The following is a 15,382-nucleotide window of genomic DNA, read 5'->3' on the forward strand; positions in this document are numbered from 1 at the left end:
ATTAAATTTGATAAAATCCAATGTAAGATACATTGCGTGACGGAACACGTTCTGAAAGTCAAATCTTATAGATTTGCAATAAGATATGTACGTACTTTTATATTGTTTCTAAACAAATTTTAATCATGAAAAAACAAACTCTGCTTCTATCTCTAACCAATCTGAAGTACAATTTCAAAGGTGGGATGGATAAGTTCGAGCAAACAACCTTGCGGGACTCCAACTGGAATTTTACGCGGTATTGAGAGTTTATTATTTAACGAAACAACATTAATTCGTCTTTTCAGGATGAACATATTGTGTGTATAATAAATTTAATGGATTTATATATATCAGGTATAGGGTAAGCTGAATAATAAGTTAGTAAGTACAGATAACCTTTCTGCAGAAATGATTGTAAGAGACGAGGATACTCTTCTGCAATAAAACAACAACAATAAAATTATTAAAAATATTTAACAATACGATAACATACATAAGAAGAGTAACTAATTGATAATTTTTACTACATCATTAAATACAGCATATAAAATATTATCTAATATTATAGCGAGACGCATGCAATCATATGAAAAAAAAAATAGTAAGGAAATAGCAATGAAATAGCAAGAAAATTAACAATAGAACAAATTTTCTCAATTCTTCAAATTCTAGAAAAGATTGAGATGTATCACCAATTTATTGCTTTTAAAGCTGCATAGAGATAAATTATATGCAGCCATAGAGAAATTAGGCGTCCGAAAGAAGCTTATTTCCATGGTAACTCGCGATAAAAAGAGTCGAATGCCAAATGTTTCATTTTATACAATTATGTCAAAGTTCAGTTTTTTAAAAGGTGATAAACCTTACCTAATATGCAAATTTTATGTTCATCTTATGTAGGCTACTTACATAATATGCGTTTCTTAAAGTATGCATAAGGATAATTTGGATGACTTTCGAATAATACATTTTTTAGAAGAAGCTTCATTCCTTAAAAACAAGGTTAGTAATATTCTGCAACAATACACATAAAAAATACTAGTTAATTCAATGTACAAGTAAATTATCTTCAGGGGTTTTAAAAATTTCATTTACAATGGCACAAATAATATTAAATAACATATAATGTTTTAACGAGTGAAATTCGTGAGAAGCATTGAAAGTACAATTTGCAGTATATACATATATGTATTATTATACATTATGCTAATTTTGCATTATTTTATCAGTCAATTGCATGCAAATCAAAGGCGCATCTACAAATTGCCTTATGACGTGACTGAGACGCATTATTTTTCAGAATTCACACAAATGTTTACTACTATTGTCACATGCATCCCCAATGGATTATGCAACGTGTATTAATAATTATCTAGATAGATAGATCACGAAAAACTGTATCGATTGCAAAACTAAATTTCGCAATCGATAGCCAACAACGAGTCGTTTCGTCACAAAGGTCAGTCAAAGTGGATCTGGAGATTTATGGGTTTTTGATGAGTCCACTGTACCAATTTATAGGAAAAAATTGCAAATAGATAAACAATTAGTGTTACGGTCCATTTTGCGATTCTACAATGCTGACCGTTTCTCGATTAGCGGGATTCGAATAAAAGATTTCTTCAATGAAATCATTCCGGTAATTTGTAATGAATTTATGAAAATAATCAATAATCAAATATACACATGATCGTGTTCTTGTTTTTTTCAGATTAATATTAGATCTTGTTAAATTAACCGTAAGTATCCGGTGTTGCTTGGTTGAGTTTCGGATTGTAAGTATAATTGTTGTACCATTTCCTACTTAGAAAATTGCATGTGAAGATATAAACTAAAATTTCAACGCGTATATACTTTATATTATATGGTTAAATTTGGAAGCAATAAAATAAAATTATATCATATTTTTTTATATAGTTGTGATTTTAATGACTGGGCTTGTAGTTATTGGAGTGTGTATTGTGAAATTGCCCTCAATGACAGTTGAACTATTTATTTAGTACCTATTTTTGGTTTTTATTAAATATTTTTATATAAAATTAATTAGATTAATACATTTAAAAATATATTTTTAATAATTTAGGCGTTTAACTATTTAGTATATTTTTATTTAACTGCCTCTATAGTTTATGCTAATTTAAAGTGCAAATATTTATTAAAAACATTTTTTTTATATATTTTTCTAGCATAAGACATGCATTACATATATAGGAACCATATTTTTGTTTTATATCAGTACACTATAAATAATTCTTTAATTACAAAAAGTGATAAGATAAAATACTTTTAACCAAAAATGAAAATTTTTGTAACCATATTGGAAAACAATAAAATAAATAATTGATCCAATTCAGTGAAACGACATAATAAATATAGAGATTGATGGAAATATATAAAAAGATCCTCATATAATAACAGAAAAAATGAATTCATACTAAATTGAGAGTATAGAAGAGATTGTTGATTCAATAATATTAAACTTTTTTTTTATTTTTTTTAATGTTATGTATTATACGTATGTTAAGTTAAAATTTCTTTGATGTGAAAATTAGTTATTAAGTTAAATAAATTAATAAAATAAAATAAATAAATATTGATTATATAGTATTTTTTTTACCAATGTCAAGGTTTTAAAATATAGTATCGTATAAAACTAGATTAAACATTTATGAGGCACACGTTTATAGTCATCTAACATATTTGTCTTGAGTTTGGGGATTTAGAAGTAAATTAAAATTAAAATCACTTCAGGTTATACAAAATATTGCTATAAAAAAATGATTAAATTTGCCTTTCGATGCTCACATGAAAGACATATATGAAAATTAAAAGTTTGCTTATAAATATTCTACCAAAATATGAATTAATAATGGTGACAAAAAAAATGCTAGAAGGAAAATTGATTTTTAATACTAAATTTAAATTTAGTAAAGAGCTACATAATTATGAAATTACATCTGCCGATGATTTACACACCATTTTGAAAGCATTTTCTGTGAACTTTGGCACAAATTCTTTAATATTTATTGCATTTTAAACCTTTAATGATTTACCAAAATCAACTAGAAATAATTGCGAAAAAATATTTTTTAATAAATTCGTGCAACTTTAGTCAAATAAAGTTTTGTCAATAAATAATATATGTATGTATATATATATCATTATATAATTGTAATTTTTGTTTTCTTTTTATCATGCTTTTGTTTTTTTTTAATTTAATAATAAGTGTGCTTATTATATTTTTCTGAGATATACGTATTATATTTATACTTTTAATGTATCAAGTTTTAACCACAGAGTAAGATATTTCTTATTCATGCAAAATTACATAAATAAATTCTTAAAAAAAGTAAACTAGGCAACAATTCTTTTTTATATAAAATTGTACAATATAAAATTTCGTAAAGTATTGTATAATATTACAAAGGAATGGACGATAAAAATGTTTTTAAAATACCTTTCCTCGATCATAAATCGATAAAATGTAATTATAATGACAGTAGGCGTATTCATTTATTTCTTAATAGAGTAAAATAACGAAGACGTGTTCTAAATCCTACGATCAATTTTACTTTCTACGTGCAATAACAAGTTTTTTTACCAAAGATGTTATTTAATATATTTTTTTTATTAAATATGTATTTCTTTAATTTTTTTACTAACAGTGAGTAGGTCACTTATCTATGTCACTCCAAAAGCGATTCGTTCTTAATCATTTTGTATGAATTGTTTAAAATTATTAACGGAAAGAACTTTTTCACTCGTGCCAATCGGCGGACAATGGTTAAAAACTTGTAGGAAATATTTTTTTATTGTTCATTATCGTTATTAGAAAAAAGCGAATTTTGGGTCAAACCACGACGCGTGTGATCGAAGTTCCTATGTATGAATTATTAATATGTTATTTTCACAAACCAAAATAATTGACATAACTGTACGCATTGACGTTCCACTAACATTTTTTCAATTTGTAAATTATATTCGATATTAAAAAGATGCATTTAAATATAAAATTTTAATAGATCCAACTACTACAGTTTATAACAATGACACATTTACAATGTACTCTATTCTTCTAGGAGCAACGGTTTATCATTGTATCGACGAGAACCTGTTATTACATTATTCATTCAAATAAATCATAACGCGAGTTGCTTTACCGCAAATTCGCACAATGTATTCTTTTTTACATTTTTAAGGTTCATTCTTTCTTTTGACAATCACTGCGAAACGAATTATTTTTCTGTTTATGTGAATCTATCTCTCATGAGCGCCTAACTAACTAAACAGTTTTAATCACGTAATTAGGGTTACGGTAACTGCGATTGTTTAATTAACCGCTTCGCATAGTGCACAACGATTGATCCGATACACATACATTTAATATTTGCACATGCTAAATATACGTTTAGTTGAACATCTCGAGCAGAAAGGAGCTGCTCGTATCGGTGGTTAATGCGTGACTTTGCTAAGTAAGACAATGATTGTCTTCGATATACTTTGCGAATTTATTACGGGTATTAAGTAATAATCAAAGCATTATTTATTATAATATTAAATTTAATTATCTGTAAAAATTAAAGTATATTTTACTGATTAAAGCTAATATAAATAAAATATTAATAGTTCTAAAGATCGGTTTCAACTATTGGTGATTCAGGACGACTGCTTGGTTGGACGAGATGAGACAATCAAAATGAAAGTGGCTTCTTTTCTTAAATTTTCTTACTTTTTAAAAGATTATAGAGAAATAGAAATATCATATATGTAGATATATTATATAATATTAGAGGATATCTCTAAAATTCGTACTTATATAAAATCGAATTTTAGGGATATATCTGTTATTGTTTCATATATTCATTTTTATAGCTATATGCATATAAAACGCATGTCAATATGCATTACATTTTTAATCGGTAAAATAATGGGCAGATTGCAATTTTAATATTAGTTTTTTATAAGATATATAGTTTTATTGTTAGGTGACTTCTGTGATAAAGGTGAGCGTGTAATTTAAAATATGTGTCGAGTTACCTTATCTTTATTGTAAAATAATTGAAAAATTGATGTGGAGTGTAATCACTGGAAATAAAAAATAAAATTGTGTTCATAACATACATATACTAATTTGATTACATGATATAGTACAATTGACTGGGAGGACAAAACTAAAACATAACATTTGACAAATTCTACGATTTTATTGGATATTTATATTTTTATATAAACAATGTTTATTTTTTATTTAAGCTAGGATTGTATTATAAAACCGAATGTGTGAATTAATGGAATTAATTTGCCAAAATAAACTAACATTAAAAAATAATTAAATTTATTTTATATTTTACATCTGATAGGTCCATAACATTTTACGCGTTAAAAGCGCAATAAACAATATTCTAATAGTCTTTACGACACTTAAACAAATTGTTGCATAATAATAATAATAATTTACATCTAAATAACTTTGACTTATATATTATAAAAACACCCTGACATTGTAAAAATATACGTCTATTATATAAATTGGTCTAATGAGAGAAAATTTTATGATTACTTCATATTGAATTCATGACATTTTGAAAAAAAAATATAATCGTGCAGAAAAAATAGAATGAATGATGTAATTTTTATAAATTTAAATAATGATTGTCGTGACATTGCGTATTTTTGTTCTAAAGCATGTTTGGTCTGTTAGATCAAATAAAAGTCGTCTCAATGTCGTGATTGTCCGACTTACACTTGTGCCGACATAAGACACCGTCGAATCATTATATTAAACCACCCATTAATTTTCTACTGTTACACTTTCTTTGTGCTGTTTTTCTTTACAAAGACACAGTTTTCTAATGCCACAAAACAAATTTTCGATCGTTAAACAGGCAGTAACGTTTTAACGATCGTTCAGAGGTACACAAACTGGATGCAGTTATTTATTGTCAGTAGAGGCACCGCGTTCGAGGATTAAGTATATAGCGTACGAAATGCATCTAAAGATAATCACTCAATTTATAGGGTTTAATTATTCAGGGGATACGGGTGTTTGAACTGAGCGGCATAGTCGACTCATTTATAATAATAAAATTTTATTTTACGAGGACAAAATCGTGGCTTGCTATTTTCGCTAGGGCAAAACTCCTTCCCTTTATATGGACGTATATGGGCACGCCGCTGTCCATGCTTTAATTATGTGCCTATTGTCTCCGAGCCTATCCTTGTAATACAAGCCAGTCTATACAGCCTGTCTTTCTGTCTGTCCGTCTGTCAGAATGAAAAGCGAAGACCGACAATGGCCCCTTATTTTACACAGGATGCCAACGGAGGCATAGTTCCTGCGAGATGCGAATACAACCAAGGATAATAAAGTCAGAAACATCTTATGCCATAAAATGCAATTTCAGATTGTTGAACAGAAAAAAATACGCGAATATGTAGTAGTATGTTTCAATATAATATATATACATGATTTTAACGAGCGCTTCGGCAGAACAGTATATTATGCTTCAAAGTAAATGAGTTATTAAATTACAGAGTTTAACCATTGCTAAAATAAAAACAATCCATACCTAGCTGTGCGTACTTGTCGTAATTTTTTCTTATACTATTTTCGTTTAATGCAAATACTCATTAGCCGTTAATTAAGTGTATTTTACAAGCATTTTTATCGTTACGGTTATCATTATTGTACTTTTTCTTTATAATATAGATAGACCTTTGTGTTACAGAGATAATTTTATTGCTAATTGCGAAAAAAATATTTATTTTTAATTACGTTTTGAGCTAATCGAAAGCCATTAAAATTAATTGATATTATCTTAGGTTTGCTCTTAGATACTTTCAATCCTCTATAATACGCTACATAACGAAGTGAAGATTTTTTTAAAGAGGAAATACTGGTTTATACTGATGCCGAAGGGTGGTCGAGGTTGTTTGTCATCTAGAAAGCGGTACTGGAAAGACTAAAGCCCTCTGCATTGCAAAATGGTAATACAGTAAGGATATTTGTATTATTTTTTGTTGTCTTATTTTAACAAATATATTAAAATACTTCAAAAAAATATAAATAAATATGTGTTTATGTTCGCAAGATTTGATGTTGTATAATACATATTTTTAATGTAGATTGAAACACTTCTTACGTATTTTATATGCCTGTATAAAATCGATTTATTATAAATAAATAATTTTATAGTTGAGTCATAAACTTATTTTTTTAGGGTAATATGGGTCACATTCAAATTAAAAAATAACATAGATGAAAAATATGGTTTTATAAAATATTTATACTTTAGAAATTTATCTAAATTATTTTGCAAAAACATAAAAATGTTAAAATATAGAAACGCGAAATAATTTTAACGCTTGGCTGAGGTTAAAGATAATCTTGACGTATTATTTCAGCTATATTCAGCCAAAGTTAATGCGTCAACTTTTTGATGGAAGATAAATTTTGAGAAATTCAACTTTCTGTCAAGATTTCACTGCTCCATACCTATTATTTTAACGCTATTTACTCAAGCAGTCATGTGTCTATAAGGAAAACACAATCCGGCATATAAAATAGTATTTGGGACGAAAAATATATTAAGTGCAATTTTTTTCATAGGCATATGATGTTTAATTTTTTTAATACGACATTGTTTATGTTATACGTATATTATATAATAATAAACGATATAACATATGTTGGATTTTTATAACGATGCTCTTTTAGTGATCCTTTTTTTATTGCAATAAGCATTATAAAAAGATATGTTCTAATGACTGATATTGTATCAAGTAATAAATACATTTTTATTAAAATAATCGACTTCAAAAAATTATTTCTATGTTGCACAATAAAATATATACTGCAATTAACTATAGTTGATTTAGAATACTAATAAAAATAGTTAGTGATATTCTTCTGCATCACATACACAAAATATTTGGCAATATAAAAACATGAATGAAATAAAGGATTTATATGTCTAATACATAAGAAGGGTGATCCATTGATATATTCGAACTACAGAGGTTTTTTTATGTTATTATTGTAAAAGTTATCAATTACCAAATCTGTTAAATTGTCATTATTTATTTATAAAAAAACTTTGGGGTAAAAGTATGTATATTAGAAATTATCATAGTGAAATTGTACAGATTAGAAAAATATTTATTACTGCATATTATAGTCCATATTATAAAAACATCGCTATGGAACAAAACCAATTTAAAAACTCTTCTGACGAATTATTACTGTTTCTAAATATGAACATTTCTAGAATTAATATTATTACATATAATATATGTGGATTTCAGTGCTTAAAAAGAATAATATTTACAACAATATTAACAGTTGCCTAGAAAATACTATAGGGGTGTGATAATTCACGTCTATTCCATTGCAATCTTTATTTTAGAAAGCATAAATCAGATATTAAAATACACATGTGAAATAAATTTTATCCTTTACTGAATTATTGGCAAATAATTTTAGTCGAAAAACATCATTTCGTATGTACAATATTAAAACGTAAAATAAAGTGCATTGATAATATATTATAATAAAGTTAAAATGAGTGAATAATTTAAAAACATGCTTTTGTGTAGATGATTATATCAAGAAAGCTTATTTATGACTTTTGGCACTGTTGTGCAAGTTTACATATTTTTTATGATAAATATTACAAATATAGATAGACATAAAAATATACAGAACAAAAATGTTGAAAATGTACTAATTAATCAGTCGAGGATCTCTACTATTTTATGTGGTAAAGCTTAAAATCCCAACATTTAAATAATACAAGGATTTCAATAAAAAATATGATGCATCAGATGTGCCCATATGGCTCATGAGTCATGACAAGCAAAAGCTAAAGATCTTTATGTAAGATTTTGAAAGAATTGATAAATAAAATCCGAATCATGTGGTATGGGAATTACTGATCTCAGAGATGGTCTTAGTCAGTGGTTCTTAACCTTTTCAAAGTCACGGTGCACTTTTGATCATGGGAAAAAGTGGCGGTGCACCAGAATTAAGAGGTCGAAAAAAATATGTGGACATAATTTTTATTACATATTTAAAAAAAATAATAGTTACATACAAAATTACATATAAATTTTTTACATATTTTTTTAAATTAAATTATATAAAAAGCGTTAAGTATTGAAAATAAATTTAGTTATAAATTTTGCTCTAGAAACAATTTTTAATTACGTGTTTTATTAAAAATATTTGTATTAATATTTAAAGGTGCTCTTTGGGTGGCAAATCTAAATAGTGCATTTTCTCCCCTTTGTTTACTCAAAAAGACGTTCCTGCTTAAAATAATGGAATTTATATGATCGATCAAAAATTAATTAATGTGATACCTGAGCTTATTTGCTTTTGCAGATATCAGAAATATTAGGTCAAATTTTTTATGTAGTTACCCTGAATTCTTCGCTTAAATTATTTTCTGTCTTTCTCGTTTTTTAGTTTTCATATTAGTTGTTGTTGAGAAACCAAGCTCACACAAATATGATGTTGAAAACTGTAACAAAATGTTCAGTGCCTTCATGTTAAGAACTGAATATTCCTCTTGGACAGTAATCCAAAAATTCTTCAAAGCTATTTCGGAAAATTTTATTTTTAGAGTACGATCAGTCGACAATGAGACTAATTTGATGATTTTGTATCCGGTCATAATTTTCTATATTTAAGAATGGAAAATAATGTGCAATTTTTTCTTCCAATAAAGTTAAATGTTCTATTATTGCGGAAATAACTCCCTTGGGAATGTTTTCGTTAAGTGAAGGAAACATATCTACTTTTTTTTCTATTATTCGATTTTTCGAAAGAGCTATTTTTTCCGAAATCCTGTCAATTTGTCAATGGATGTCATGAATTTTTCGTTTTTTCCTTGAATGCTTGTGCTAAAGTTATTTAAGTAATTAAAAATATCTGCTAACTATGCCACTTTAGCATACCAATCATTATTCTGAAGACATTTTACAAAATCATCCATACCTTCATTTCGAAAAAAGATTAACAATTCATTCTTAAGTTCTATGAATCGGCATAAAACTTTACCCTTAGATAACCACCTGACTTCAGTGTGAAAAAGCAAACACTCGTACATAGCTTCCATAGAAATGCAAAGTTTTTTAAACATGCGTGTTTTTAAAGTTCTTGATTTTATGAAATTCACTATATTTACAACTTGATTTAGTACAGGTTTTAGTGTTGCTGGTAATATTTACGAAACTAAAGATTCTTTATGTAAAAAACAGTGCGTAGATATAATATTAGGTTTTCTTGTCTTTGCAAGGGTTACAAATCCTTTAAATGAGCCTACCATTGAAGGAACACCATCCATACAAATTCCTACAGATAACTCCCATGATATTTTAAATCCTTGTCCTGTCGTATGCTCGGTAAGTTCTTTGCAGCATAGATATTGATTCACTATTTTGTTTTCATTTATGAAACGAACGAATCCTAGTATTTGTGCCTAACCGCTAATGTCAGTAGATTCGTCGACATGTAAAACAAAATATCGCTTGGAAAGTTTATCGTTAACTGTTTTCTCAATATAATCCGACGTATTTAATTATTTTTTTTATTGTATCGTTTGAAAGAGGAATTTTCATAATTTCTTTTTTGCTTCATCACCAAACATAATTTTTCCTATTTCACAATATGCAGGTAAAATTAGAGACTCTGCTATAGTATGTGGTTTTAATTGTACTGCAATCTTGTATGAATCCAGTTGTGCTTATCGGAAATTTCAACAGTTTTTTCAAAATATTTCGCTTGTTTATTTTGCATGCTTAACAATCTTTTAAAGTAATCTTGACTTTTTGATGCAAGATCGGCATGCTTCGTAGTGAAGTGGCGATTTAACTTGTCAGTATACATCGCGCTATTGGACAGTTTTTCTCCACATACAACACATAGTGGAATGTGATATCATTCTTCATTGATGCTAGTAAAACTAAAACGTAAATATTCTTCAGAATACTGTCCATTCTTTTTTTTGATTTTACTGGATATATTTTCTTTTGTATGAGACGTATGATGTCTAGTAACATCTTCACTACTTCTTCCACTTGTACTCCCAGTGTCATTAATATTTTGGTCTGATTCACAATTTCGTTTGGTAATAAATTTATCCATTGTGGGGTATCACGCCTATAATAAAATATAAATTGATTGAAACATTAAGATTTTAGTATTTTGCGGAATTTTTATTTTTACCAATTTTCTCGCGGTGCACTTGCAATAAGCTCGCGGTGCACTGGTGCACCGCGGTGCACCGGTTAAGAACCACTGGTCTAAGTAATGACAATTATTTAATGGAATAACATATGTATTTTAGCCAGTAAAGTAAAAAAATTAATATTTTTAACATTAATAATATTATATAAAACATATTACACATTTATTACTTAGTACAATATAATATTAAATTAGCGTCAACTCAGTTAAACCATTAAACGTTAATGATATATTGTATATATTCAATTTAAGGCTAAAACGAACATTTTGTATTATTTAAATTATTATAAAAAAAACACAAAATAAGTGTAATTTTTTTTTAGATTTTTTTAAGTCCATTATAAAAATTATTAGCTTTTTACAAATTATGTGTAACCACTTCGTTATTATCGTAATATCATTCTTAATATCTATCATTATCACTCAAAAATGCATTATTTATTAACGGATGCGATTTTTTTATATGATAATAATAGTATTAGTTTAATATATCCTATAGCAGTTACCGTTGAATAAAAAAGACGATACCAAATTTATAGAGGATTGTTAATGCAACTTGATATTTAAATTTATTGTAAATAACCAGTATTAACATATTATTATAATGATCATATAATAGTATTAAGTACATATTTTGCTTTTACTAAAACTAAAATTTAAATGAGTCGTAATCTCGATAACATCAATGAATTTTTTTAGCTCAAAGCTTGACCCAATATAAATAGCAGCCGTTGCAGATGCTGTGCGGCTCGTTTGAGATATACTATAAAGCGCATTCAACACATCTGCAACGTATCGCGAATGTGACCACTTTCGGAACTACTTTCTAAGTCGGTTTGTATTATAGAAGATCGCATAGTGGAACATCGCCACAATTATTACTTATAATGTGGTAGAAGCGCCTACAACCCGCAGGAACTGTCTCGCGTGTAAACAATTCTTGCATAAATTACACACGTTTCAATCAGATGGAAGTAAAAAAAACGCATGCACGCATAAGTGCAATTTTACATTTTGTATAGACGTAGGTTAAATATAAAAAAAATAACCGTGAATAGTGAGCATTTTAAACTGACCGCTGAGCGATACCGTTGCGTGAAAATAATCGTTCAGTAACTGTTCATTATTGTGCATAGTTATGATCCGTAAAACGTAACAGTTGGATTGCGCAATGTTACATAACGAAACGATTAATTTTAAAGATGCAAATGTCGATCTAGCGATAAAGCAGTATTAAGTGATGATTAAATTTAATGTTTCTATATGAAAGTGAACAAGCATATTTCATTGCTATAATAAGGAAGTGTCACCCTTTTATATACCCAAATATGCGTAGTAATAATTGATTAAGAAATTATCACTGTCAAGGTTTGTATGCTGCAGAATGTTTTGAAGTACTGGTGCAATCGTGCTTAACTTCTACCTTATACAGTGTGCCATTTACTGTGTGGGTTAAAATGAGATGTTCCACTTGAACGTATCGATTTACTTCCGAAGAAGTCATTATAAATTTCATACGTCAATGAAAAGAAACACCTTTAACATGTGAAGCATTATTATTTTACGATTGATGAACTTGCATTTAAGCATAACGGTATTTCAGGATATCAACGTCAAAAATAAGAATTTAAGTTCGAATACAGTTGTACAGCTACCTTTAAAGTTTACGTTTCCTCGATGATGTTTATATATCGTATTTTTTTATAAACGGTATAATAATCACGAGAAAAAAGCTTTTAAATAATATACGTATTTATTATTTTACTGGGAAAATATTTATTTACTCGTTTCATTCTTTTATTAAAATAAGTATATATACACACTATTTTAACGTTTTTTTGATAGTGTTCTTTATTTACGTTTTTTTGTAAATTTGAAACACATTTAGTTTACTTATTAGAATGTTTTTAGGAAGAAAGAAAAGTCTAAATCTAGGTCTAATTTTATGCTTGACGCTTAAAATTGTCATTTTCTTATAGATGTCGTTTTGCAAAGCTTTATTATAAAAGGAAATAAAAAAGTTTTGTATTTATTTGTATATACTATAAAGATGTTCTTATTGTTTATATTTAAAAACTATTTAAAATATTTATAAGATAAAAAACTTATATGACGCATATCTCAATCTTAAACTATAACAATTTTAAAAGAACTATTAATAAAAAATACCATATCTACGCAACAAACAACAGACACTCTTAATCTATAATTTAATTTTCGTAAATCAATATTCTACCCCACTCCAGCTTCCACTTCATTGCAGAGGTTTAACGGTCTCCTACATCTTTAAAATTAGAGTGCTACTCTGTTTGACTTTTATCTCTTTTCCAGAGTAACAATGCCACTTTAAAAAACGAGGATGATATAGATCTATATAAACATCAAAATCATAGATTAGGCTCAAAACCTCTATTCCCTTAACCCTTTGCGGGGTATCGTATCACATGTATGGTGGTCATCTTTCACTGTTTTGATGTCCTCCAGATAGTCATATATTTACGTATATAACTGAAGAATTCGTTAATAAAAACGCTATAATTATATAAGATTTAAATTATTGGTAAAGATTTCTATATAAAATAATCTAAATTAATTAAAGAGTATAAAATAAATTAACATAAGAAAAATATTTTATATTAATTTTATAAAAAATATTAAGAGCCTCTGAATTGATACAAAAAAATCCACAAAAGTCAAATAATATATAAAAAAATTGATAAAATAATTTAACGAAATTTAATAATAGAAAAGTTTTCAAATAAATTATTAAAACAGTATTAAAATAATCAAAGCGGTAAAATCTTGAGAGTCACTGATTTGTTTCTATAATTTAATATAAAATAATATTTAATAAATAACAACTGAAATAATTTTGGAAAATCACTCATAGGTGTGTATATATAAATGTGTATAAATTAACTTACTAAGCAAAGGGTTAAGATAAACCAGCACTACTAATAGGACTAATACATGAAAGATATATGTGCGAATCCCATATACACTCTAATGTTTTTAAATTTCTATCGCATCTGTAATTTTTATGTAATTACATAATTATTACTTAGATTATGTTTTCCCTGTTTTTCCTAATCTTACGGATTAATACTGTGATGAATAATTAAAATATAATCATGCTAGGTCGTGCATAGTGATCTATTGATTGTAAACTAAAAATAGTTTATAGTTTATAAAATATATGTCAATGATTTCAGTCTGGTTGTTGATTGTAACGCATTGGGCTAACGTATGTTATAATGAAGCGAAAAAAATGTAACGAATAAAAAAATATTATTAAGTATGCGATCTACAATAGTTGGCTCGCCAAATTATGTCAATCGGTCATGTCCTGAAAGTCCTAAGCCAGATACCATTATGAGCCAAACTGTGTATACTGATTTAATTTTCTTATTACAAAACAGATTATTAAATATGTAGTTGTCTACAAATAATTTAAAAAAGAGAAAAGAGTTATGCCATATAAAATACTAGTAGCACAACATATTTTTAAGAAAATTGCGTGAAGCCCTGCTATAGTTTTATATGATTCAACAGTAAAGATATATTTAAAGATAAATATTAATGTTTTCATAACTTAGCTTATCTTTGTACTGCTAAAAATTACAAGGAAACGCAAATGGTTCTATATATTTAATTTAGATTTAAATATGGTATATAAGTTCTAGCGCTACAAATAAAACTATAAATTGATAGAACTCTCAACTTATTTTAATGGGCTGATTTTCACGATAATGCCTTAATCCGCCCAAATTCAGATGGTCCTTTCGAGATTCCATTTACTTTAATACGTGAGTTAGAGCTTCATCCACTACAGCAAAAACAAAACATATTTTAATGAATGCCAAGGTCTTACACAATACTTAATCGCTAGGGGTGGAGTGCTTGGGCCGATTTCATTACGCCTTGAGCTAAGCTGATAAAATCAACGGCGCTTAATATTAAAATGATGTGACTATTAAAATGTTAGTAAATCATACACTCGGTAAACTCCCTGGATGAATTAGATCCTGAGATGAATAGGAAAATATGATTTTCATATTAAAATTTTAGTGAAATTGTAATTGTGTTTACAGTATTTATATTTAATCATATAAACTTAAGTATACGATGTTGGTAGCATATGCTAGATTTTCC

This window comes from Plectrocnemia conspersa, unplaced genomic scaffold (genome assembly GCF_051122295.1).
Source record: "Plectrocnemia conspersa isolate PC_06_02 unplaced genomic scaffold, ASM5112229v1 ptg000002l, whole genome shotgun sequence".
Classification (NCBI taxonomy): domain Eukaryota; kingdom Metazoa; phylum Arthropoda; class Insecta; order Trichoptera; family Polycentropodidae; genus Plectrocnemia; species Plectrocnemia conspersa.